Source organism: Nicotiana tomentosiformis, chromosome 8 (assembly GCF_000390325.3).
Source record: "Nicotiana tomentosiformis chromosome 8, ASM39032v3, whole genome shotgun sequence".
Lineage (NCBI taxonomy): Eukaryota > Viridiplantae > Streptophyta > Magnoliopsida > Solanales > Solanaceae > Nicotiana > Nicotiana tomentosiformis.
The window spans coordinates 143,017,000-143,027,407 of NC_090819.1; the positions used below are offsets into that span (position 1 = coordinate 143,017,000).

The window sequence follows — 10,408 nt, forward strand, 5'->3', positions numbered from 1 at the left end:
CCAGTTTGTTATTCGTTTCGGATTCGTATTCGGATTCGGATTTGGATTTGGATTTGGATTTGGATTTGGATTTGGATTTGGATTTGGTCAAATGATCGATTGATTGATTAATTTTTTGGACCAAATTTATTTGTTAATAGTAAATATTAACGTAAGATTATCCGTATTTGTAACGGATATTTTCCAATCCGTGTATTGATAATTTGGCAACCGGATAAAGGTCTTCCAACCACAAACATGAAATGCTTGCTCCACAAACATGTAATGCTTGCTCCACCATGGAGGGTGGACGTTTGGTCTTCTTCAACATTTTTCTGCTATATATATGAGCAGCAGATGTTGAAGAAAGACACTCAACACACAACATACAATTCGCTCAACAAATTGGCTATACAGTGCATTCCTTTCTCTCAGCATTTCCATATGATTTTCTGAGTATATACTCCTTCGTTCTGCATTGTTTTTAACTTGAAACAAAGCAACTGTAAGTGTGATTTGCTACCGAACTTTGTGTTCGCTGAAACACTGGGGTTTGAAGTACCGCTACACCAGTGTGTTATTCGTTTCGGATTCGGATTTGGATTTGGATTTGGATTTGGATTTGGATTTGGATTTGGTCAAATGATCGATTGATTGATTAATTTTTTGGACCAAATTTATTTGTTAATAGTAAATATTAACGTAAGATTATCCGTATTTGTAACGGATATTTTCCAATCCGTGTATTGATAATTTGGCAGCCGGATAATGGTCTTCCCACCACAAACATGAAGTGCTTGCTCCACAAACATGTAATGCTTGCTCCACCATGGAGGGTGGACGTTTGGTCTTCTTCAACATTTTTCTGCGATATATATGAGCAGCAGATGTTGAAGAAAGGCACTCAACACACAACATACAATTCGCTCAACAAATTGGCTATACAGTGCACTCCTTCCTCTCAGCATTTCCATATGATTTTCTGAGTATATACTCCTTCGTTCTATATTGTTTTTAACTTCAAACAAAGCAACTGTAAGTGTGATTTGCTACCGAACTTTGTGTTCGCTGAAACACTAGGTTTGAAGTACCGCTACACCAGTGTGTTATTCGTTTCGGATTCGGATTCGGATTTGGATTTGGATTTGGATTTGGTTTTGGATTTGGTCAAATGATCGATTGCTTGATTAATTTTTTGGACCAAATTTATTTGTTAATAGTAAATATTAACGTAAGATTATCCGTATTTGTAACGGATATTTTCCAATCCGTGTATTGATAATTTGGCAGCCGGATAATGGTCTTCCCACCACAAACATGAAGTGCTTGCTCCACAAACATGTAATGCTTGCTCCACCATGGAGGGTGGACGTTTGGTCTTCTTCAACATTTTTCTGCGATATATATGAGCAGCAGATGTTGAAGAAAGGCACTCAACACACAACATACAATTCGCTCAACAAATTGGCTATACAGTGCACTCCTTCCTCTCAGCATTTCCATACGATTTTCTGAGTATATACTCCTTCGTTCTGCATTGTTTTTAACTTCAAACAAAGCAACTGTAAGTGTGATTTGCTACCGAACTTTGTGTTCACTGAAACACTGGGGTTTGAAGTACCGCTACACCTGTGTGTTATTCGTTTCGGATTCGAATTCGGATTTGGATTTGGATTTGGATTTGGATTTGGTCAAATGATCGATTGATTGATTAATTTTTTGGACCAAATTTATATGTTAATAGTAAATATTAACGTAAGATTATCCGTATTTGTAACGAATATTTTCCAATCCGTGTATTGATAATTTGGCAGCCGGATAATGGTCTTCACACCACAAATATGAAGTGCTTGCTCCACAAACATGTAATGCTTGCTCCACCATGGAGGGTGGACGTTTGGTCTTCTACAACATTTTTCTGCTATATATATGAGCAGCAGATGTTGAAGAAAGACACTCCACACACAACATACAATTCGCTCAACAAATTGGCTATACAGTGCACTCCTTCCTCTCAGCATTTCCATACGATTTTCTGAGTATGTACTCCTTCGTTCTGCATTGTTTTTAACTTCAAACAAAGCAACTGTAAGTGTGATTTGTTACCGAACTTTGTGTTCGCTGAAACACTGGGGTTTGAAGTACCTCTACACCAGCGTGTTATTCGTTTCAGATTCGGAATCGGATTCGGATTTGGATTTGGATTTGGATTTGGATTTGGATTTGGTCAAATGATCGATTGATTGATTAATTTTTTGGACCAAATTTATTTGTTAATAGTAAATATTAACGTAAGATTATCCGTATTTATAACGGATATTTTCCAATCCGTGTATTGATAATTTGGCAGCCGGATAATGGTCTTCCCACCACAAACATGAAGTGCTTGCTCCACAAACATGTAATGCTTGCTCCACCATGGAGGGTGGACGTTTGGTCTTCTTCAACATTTTTCTGCGATATATATGAGCAGCAGATGTTGAAGAAAGGCACTCAACACACAACATACAATTCGCTCAACAAATTGGCTATACAGTGCACTCCTTCCTCTCAGCATTTCCATATGATTTTCTGAGTATATACTCCTTCGTTCTATATTGTTTTTAACTTCAAACAAAGCAACTGTAAGTGTGATTTGCTACCGAACTTTGTGTTCGCTGAAACACTGGGGTTTGAAGTACCGCTACACCAGTGTGTTATTCGTTTCGGATTCGGATTCGGATTTGGATTTGGATTTGGATTTGGTTTTGGATTTGGTCAAATGATCGATTGCTTGATTAATTTTTTGGACCAAATTTATTTGTTAATAGTAAATATTAACGTAAGATTATCCGTATTTGTAACGGATATTTTCCAATCCGTGTATTGATAATTTGGCAGCCGGATAATGGTCTTCCCACCACAAACATGAAGCGCTTGCTCCACAAACATGTAATGCTTGCTCCACCATGGAGGGTGGACGTTTGGTCTTATTCAACATTTTTCTGCGATATATATGAGCAGCAGATGTTGAAGAAAGGCACTCAACACACAACATACAATTCGCTCAACAAATTGGCTATACAGTGCACTCCTTCCTCTCAGCATTTCCATATGATTTTCTGAGTATATACTCCTTCGTTCTGCATTGTTTTTAACTTCAAACAAAGCAACTGTAAGTGTGATTTGCTACCGAACTTTGTGTTCACTGAAACACTGGGGTTTGAAGTACCGCTACACCAGTGTGTTATTCGTTTCGGATTTGGATTTGGATTTGGATTCGGATTTGGATTTGGATTTGGATTTGGTCAAATGATCGATTGCTTGATTAATTTTTTGGACCAAATTTATTTGTTAATAGTAAATATTAACGTAAGATTATCCGTATTTGTAACGGATATTTTCCAATCCGTGTATTGATAATTTGGCAGCCGGATAATGGTCTTCCCACCACAAACATGAAGTGCTTGCTCCACCATGGAGGGTGGACGTTTGGTCTTCTTCAACATTTTTCTGCTATATATATGAGCAGCAGATGTTGAAGAAAGGCACTCAACACACAACATACAATTCGCTCAACAAATTGGCTATACAGTGCACTCCTTCCTCTCAGCATTTCCATACGATTTTCTGAGTATATACTCCTTCGTTCTGCATTGTTTTTAACTTCAAACAAAGCAACTGTAAGTGTGATTTGCTACCGAACTTTGTGTTCGCTGAAACACTGGGGTTTGAAGTACCGCTACACTAGTGTGTTGTTCGTTTCGGATTCGGAATCGGATGCGAATTTGGATTTGGATTTGGTTTTGGATTTGGTCAAATGATTGATTGATTGATTAATTTTTTGGACCAAATTTATTTGTTAATAGTAAATATTAACGTAAGATTATCCGTATTTGTAACGGATATTTTTCAATCCGTGTATTGATAATTTGGCAGCCGGATAATGGTCTTCCCACCACAAACATGAAGTGTTTGCTCCACAAACATGTAATGCTTGCTCCACCATGGAGGGTGGACGTTTGGTCTGTTTCAACATTTTTCTGCTATATATATGAGCAGTAGATGTTGAAGAAAGGCACTCAACACACAACATACAATTCGCTCAACAAATTGGCTATACAGTGCACTCCTTCCTCTCAGCATTTTCATACGATTTTCTGAGTATATACTCCTTCGTTCTGCATTGTTTTTAACTTCAAACAAAGCAACTGTAAGTGTGATTTGCTACCGAACTTTGTGTTCGCTGAAACATTGGGGTTTGAAGTACCGCTACACCAGTGTGTTATTCGTTTCGGATTTGGATTTGGATTTGGATTTGGATTTGGATTTGGTTTTGGATTTGGTCAAATGATCGATTGATTGATTAATTTTTTGGACCAAATTTATTTGTTAATAGTAAATATTAACGTAAGATTATCCGTATTTATAACGGATATTTTCCAATCCGTGCATTGATAATTTGGCAGCCGGATAATGGTCTTCCCACCACAAACATGAAGTGCTTGCTCCACAAACATGTAATGCTTGCTCCACCATGGAGGGTGGACGTTTGGTCTTCTTCAACATTTTTCTGCTATATATATGAGCAGCAGATGTTGAAGAAAGACACTCAACACACAACATACAATTCGCTCAACAAATTGGCTATACAGTGCACTCCTTCCTCTCAGCATTTCCATACGATTTTTTGAGTATATACTCCTTCGTTCTACATTGTTTTTAACTTCAAACAAAGCAACTGTAAGTGTGATTTGCTACCGAACTTTGTGTTCGCTGAAACACTGGGGTTTGAAGTACCGCTACACCAGTGTGTTATTCGTTTCGGATTCGGATTTGGATTTGGATTTGGATTTGGATTTGGATTTGGTCAAATGATCGATTGATTGATTAATTTTTTGGACCAAATTTATTTGTTAATAGTAAATATTAACGTAAGATTATCCGTATTTGTAACGGATATTTTCCAATCCGTGTATTGATAATTTGGCAGCCGGATAATGGTCTTCCCACCACAAACATGAAGTGCTTGCTCCACAAACATGTAATGCTTGCTCCACCATGGAGGGTGGACGTTTGGTCTTCTTCAACATTTTTCTGCTATATATATGAGCAGCAGATGTTGAAGAAAGACACTCAACACACAACATACAATTCGCTCAACAAATTGGCTATACAGTGCACTCCTTCCTCTCAGCATTTCCATACGATTTTCTGAGTATATACTCCTTCGTTCTGCATTGTTTTTAACTTCAAACAAAGCAACTGTAAGTGTGATTTGCTACCGAACTTTGTGTTCGCTGAAACACTGGGGTTTGAAGTACCGCTACACCAGTGTGTTATTCGTTTCGGATTTGGATTTGGATTTGGATTTGGATTTGGATTTGGATTTGGATTTGGATTTAGTCAAATGATCGATTGATTGATTAATTTTTTGGACCAAATTTATTTGTTAATAGTAAATATTAACGTAAGATTATTCGTATTTGTAACGGATATTTTTCAATCCGTGTATTGATAATTTGGCAGCCGGATAATGGTCTTTCCACCACAAACATGAAGTGCTTGCTCCACATGAATGTAATGCTTGCTCCACCATGAAGGGTGGACGTTTGGCTTGCACTCCCTCTTGGTTGCTATAAATAGGAGCAGCAAATGTTGAAGTGAAACACTCGGAACTCAACTGAAATTACCAAGAACTCAACATACAATTGGCTATACATTGCACTCCTTCCTCTCAGAACTTCCATACGTTCTTCTGAGTATATACTCCTTCGTTCTGCATTGTTTTTAACTTCAAACAAAGCAACTGTAAGTGTGATTTGCTACCGAACTTTGTGTTCGCTGAAACACTGGGGTTTGAAGTACCGCTACACCAGTGTGTTATTCGTTCTATCCTGGGAGGAAATAATCCGTTACCTTGGGTACTAGGAGGGGATTAAATTCCTTAAGGAAACACTGTGAATTCAGTGGGCTCGAATTTATTATTATTGTTTCATTACGTTAACTTATATTTTGCAGAATTAATATTTACAAATACAGCAATATTGATGGGAATAACAATTTTTATATATACTTTTTAGATTCTATATAGAATTTTCTTTAAAAAAATGTCTAGAAATATTTGGGATTAACTTGCGGGATATAATATTTAATAGTATATGAAGTGCTCCATATTTATTAACCTTAAATAATTGATTGTATGATCACTTTCTTTTCAAGTGTTAATGAAATGCGTCAATCTCTTTGTTCTTCCATATTCATATCATATGTTAAGATCTATTAAATTCTTATATCTTTTTCGAATGTGAAGTGATTGTTATTATTTAGGTATCATATTGATTTTTATGTTTAATTACTAAATTCGGTTCACCTTGAAAGTGTACATCAACGAAAAATTATTGTTAGACGACTAAAAAAATAACTATTATGTGTTACTAAGAAAATTCTCCCATAAGAATATTTTAATAGATCATATATTTATCAATTTTTTATGTTTTTACTAAACATATATTTACTTATCAAAAATTTGATAAAGTGAGATTGAAATAATATTTAAGTAACAAAAAATCCGACAAAACCCGACAAAATCGAACCAATCCAAACCGATATAGTTGGTTTGATTTGATTTTGATAAAAATCTAACCAATCCGGTCCATGTACACCCCTAACTGTAATTATATAGTACCTGGCATTGAAAAGGTATATATATGCAACATCTTATTAAAAAAAAATGAATGATTCCCTTTTTAAATACAAAAAGAGCATCAAACTTAACATGCATAGGGCTTCCGGACGAAAGTGTCACAGAACCATCGAAGACAAATTGATGTTTTCCATATGGATATCCTAAAACGTTGGTCCGTCAAATTGACCTTAAACATTATAATTCAACACCACAAGCATCCTAACTTTCACTTCTTTCATTTCATTTAAATATGCAATCAACTTGGCTCTGTCTTGACGATTAACTGAAGCAAGGGTGGCCGAAGCCACAACCTTTGCTTTTCTTAACTTTATTCTTAGGATTTTGTGTTGTGCAAGGGGAGACTGTTGAATAAATCTTATACTATGTATCTAAACTTCAAAAGGACCATCACAATATAACAGCGTGAAAGAAAAGGCTTCACACTAACACACCATCAGAATTACTAAATGGTAACACTGTAGAACAATAAAAAAAACTGCACCCTTTTTGCTTTCAAGTACAAAGAATTGTTTTAAAAGTTCATCCTGACTTACTTGAAAGAGTATCTTTTTGTCGGTTACCTCTCTTTGACACTCATATTTTCAACTTCCTCTTTTTAATTTTTTTACGTTTATGTGAACAAAAGACCACAGGCCGAGCTTCATGTCTTCCTTGGAGCTTTCTCTTGTTCCATCCTATCAAACATCAGTTAGGAGGTAGCTATTAGTGGATGCATCACCTTCCACGTACACTTTCAAAGAGACCGAAGAAATTTCGAATCAATAAATGAAAATATTTGTCTCAAAGATATCAATAACGATGAAACATAAATATATAAAATGTTTCAATAAAAAAAGTTCATTTTTTAGATTCGACATAGAAAAGCGTAAATAAAGAACTTCATCAAAAAAGAAAAGAACAACTATCAACCCAATATAATACCATTAGTAGGGTCTGGAAAGGGTAATGTGTACACAGACCTTAACCCTATCCTGAGATAGAGAGGTTGTTTCCGATAAACCCTCGGCTCCCTCGCTCCAAAAACTCTTCACTTGCTTTTGGAGTAACTCAAACTCACAATCTCCTGATTGAAAGTGCCCTCTCCGTCAAAAAAGAAGAACTTCATAAAATAAAATAAAAACAGAATAGTGAAAGCAAATGCTCAAAGGAATAGGTAAGCACACAATAACATAAGATGGACAAGGCATATCATCAAATACCATATATGCATAGTCTACTTCAATAGCTTTTATTTCTTTGTCACGATATAGGGAAGATTAGCTCCATTAGTGTAATCAATTTCAGCCAAATTTATCTTCTTTGTCTGCATAGCCCTTTCTTATTATTTTATTAGCTTAGGTATACAAATGATTAAAACAAATTGGGGCGTCTATTCCGTGAATTGTTACAACAAAGAATCTATATTTCAAGTTCTTTTGTGAAGTTCTATCTTCCACATCAGAAAGATTCCTTTTTGATAGTTTAATAAAAATTAGCCCAAAATTATGGGGGGGGGGGGGGGGGGAAGTACCTTGGAAATTATAACCAAGATATATGTCTTGTGAAACAGATATAGAGAAAAAAAACAGACAAAAACATAACAAACAATGAAAAGGGAAAGAAGTACTTTAGGATGAAGAAATATGTAAACTCAGAAAAATTAGCTTATGGGGAGAGAGATTAAGGGAGTGCTTCTTAAAAGAGAGAGACATTGATTCAAAGGGAAAGATATAGATTATGCAAAGAAGTATCTATGATCTAAGTGGTAGATTTACTAATTTATCCCTCAAAATATGCGAAACTTCGAAACTACCCTTGGTCGACCAACTTCTCTCCTAAGTGGTAGATTTACCAATTTATCCCTCAATATATGCGAAATTTCAAAACTATCCCTGGTTGAGCAACTTCTCTTTTTTATACTAGTGGGAATGGCATGTGCTGAGCTCGGGCCCAAACTACATAAAAATAGTAGATTATATTAATTTATAAAGAAAATAAAATACTTTCTGTAGGGAGCAACTTGCATTATGATCAATTATGTATTGAGATATATGAGTTGATTTGTTAAACATTATGATATATGAGACGAAGAGCGTCGCGATCACTTTAAATGATCCTTTGGATGGCAGTAAGTTTCTTTCGATTTAGTCTTAGAAACTTGGATATATAGCAGAGCGAAGAAAACAAATTCAAGTCAAAAAAGAGGTCATATTTACTGCTAGTCTTTCAACCCACTATTTACATAAGTTACATGACCAATATGTTTTACCGGCTAACAAAAATATAAATGTACATGCCAGTAAGTTACACAAAGTGAACTGCATTGTCCATATTTTCTGCAATATTGGAAACAAAAGGACGTCAGTAACAGCAAGTGGCAACGTATTTGGTAGCTAAAAATAATAGGGGTTGTTCTTTGCATTACCTGTCAAACACAAGCTAGCGACCTTCAAACACGTATGTACATAGCATGAGAAAACGTATATACAGACATTTAACAGAGTTATTATACCCTGCGAACAAAATAAACGTAAGATCTATAATGATGCCTTTTTTCGTCAACCAAATTTTTTTTTATCAGTGAACCACAATTTATATTGAAAAACATGTTACATAATGTTAGTCAGTTATACCAATACAAGAAAAATAAAAGTGCAAGGTAGAAAGTACAAATCATTTCAAGCACAAGAATATCTTAGAAAACCTGTACATATAAAGTAGTACTACTTTATAAGTAATTTTTTATCAGGAATAAAAAATGAAACAATACTGAATTGAACAAAATAAGTCAGTCAATGCAACAATATATTATCATAGGAACTTAGAGAATTCTTTTCTAGGCATGAACACTGGAATATTACTGATGTTTAATAAAAGGTAGTGCACTTATAATTTAGCTCACAATGGGTTTTCAACACAATAATGTTTGCCAATCACCAGGTAGATTAGGAGTCGCATGAAACTATTGCTTTCTCTGTCTTTTCTTTTTGGATTGGCTGCGGGAGGGCGTTGTTTGAAGAGGATGAATGTAAGCGAATTAGAGCTTATAAATGAATATAGAATGGAATATGCAATAGCTTTTTTTTATTTAAAGTTTCTTTTGAGTTGTTTATGCTTCAACTATAATCTGCCACTCCTACATCATAAATCAAAGAATTTACTCTAGAACATGAATAACAAGCTCCTACAAGTTTATCACCTTTAAGTATGATGCACAAAACAATTTCTTTTCTTAGAAGTCAACCACTGTTAGTGAGCATTGTTTTTCTTAGAAGAAACCCTTCGTCTAAACAATGCAAAGATAAATCTGCAGGTCACACATTATAAATGAATAGAATAGCAGAAGTTGAAAAAGAAAAATTGTCAATTCGAATAGGAGTTCGACAAAAGTTGAGAGTGGAGAACTGATTTGATATTAAGCAATCACAAATAATAGTATGATGGGATATTTTGGTTGCTTTGTCGAACTGATTCGATATTAAACAATCACAAATAATAGTATGATGGGATATTTTGGTTGCCTGAAGTCAAAGCTTATTTAGTCTATCAGTATAATTATATAAATTTGTTTTTTGTTTTGTTCAGGAAAAAAGAGCAAAAAGGTAACAGATATACAGATACACTAAAGAAATTTATATCTACCGGTAACTCATATTGCTAAAAATGGAAAACTGAACAGTATACATTTTTGCAGTCTAAAAGTATTAATGTAATTAGATTTCAGAAGCCAATGAGATATGTTTCTTATCCTCAATTATAGTA

General features: G+C 35.0%; 3 long non-coding RNA genes across 3 annotated transcripts in view; 1 reads left to right on the forward strand and 2 right to left on the reverse strand.

The window, feature by feature from the left end:
* The window catches only part of LOC138896986 (uncharacterized), a 43,064-nt gene extending 36,243 nt beyond the window's left edge, over positions 1-6,821 (forward strand). Inside the window, exon 2 of the long non-coding RNA XR_011410686.1 lies at positions 6,644-6,821. This is a non-coding gene — a long non-coding RNA (uncharacterized lncRNA). The remainder of the gene's footprint in view (positions 1-6,643) is intronic.
* On the reverse strand, positions 6,648-8,391 carry LOC138896987 (uncharacterized). The gene is made up of 3 exons (XR_011410687.1): positions 8,274-8,391; positions 7,627-7,730; positions 6,648-7,341 (listed from the first exon to the last, which is right to left on the reverse strand). It is a non-coding gene; the product is annotated as an uncharacterized lncRNA (long non-coding RNA).
* A 443-nt stretch (positions 8,392-8,834) lies between these two features.
* Positions 8,835-10,097, reverse strand: LOC108945229 (uncharacterized). Its single transcript, XR_001969360.3, has 2 exons — positions 9,072-10,097; positions 8,835-8,982 (listed from the first exon to the last, which is right to left on the reverse strand). It is a non-coding gene; the product is annotated as an uncharacterized lncRNA (long non-coding RNA).
* Positions 10,098-10,408: the final 311 nt, after the last annotated feature.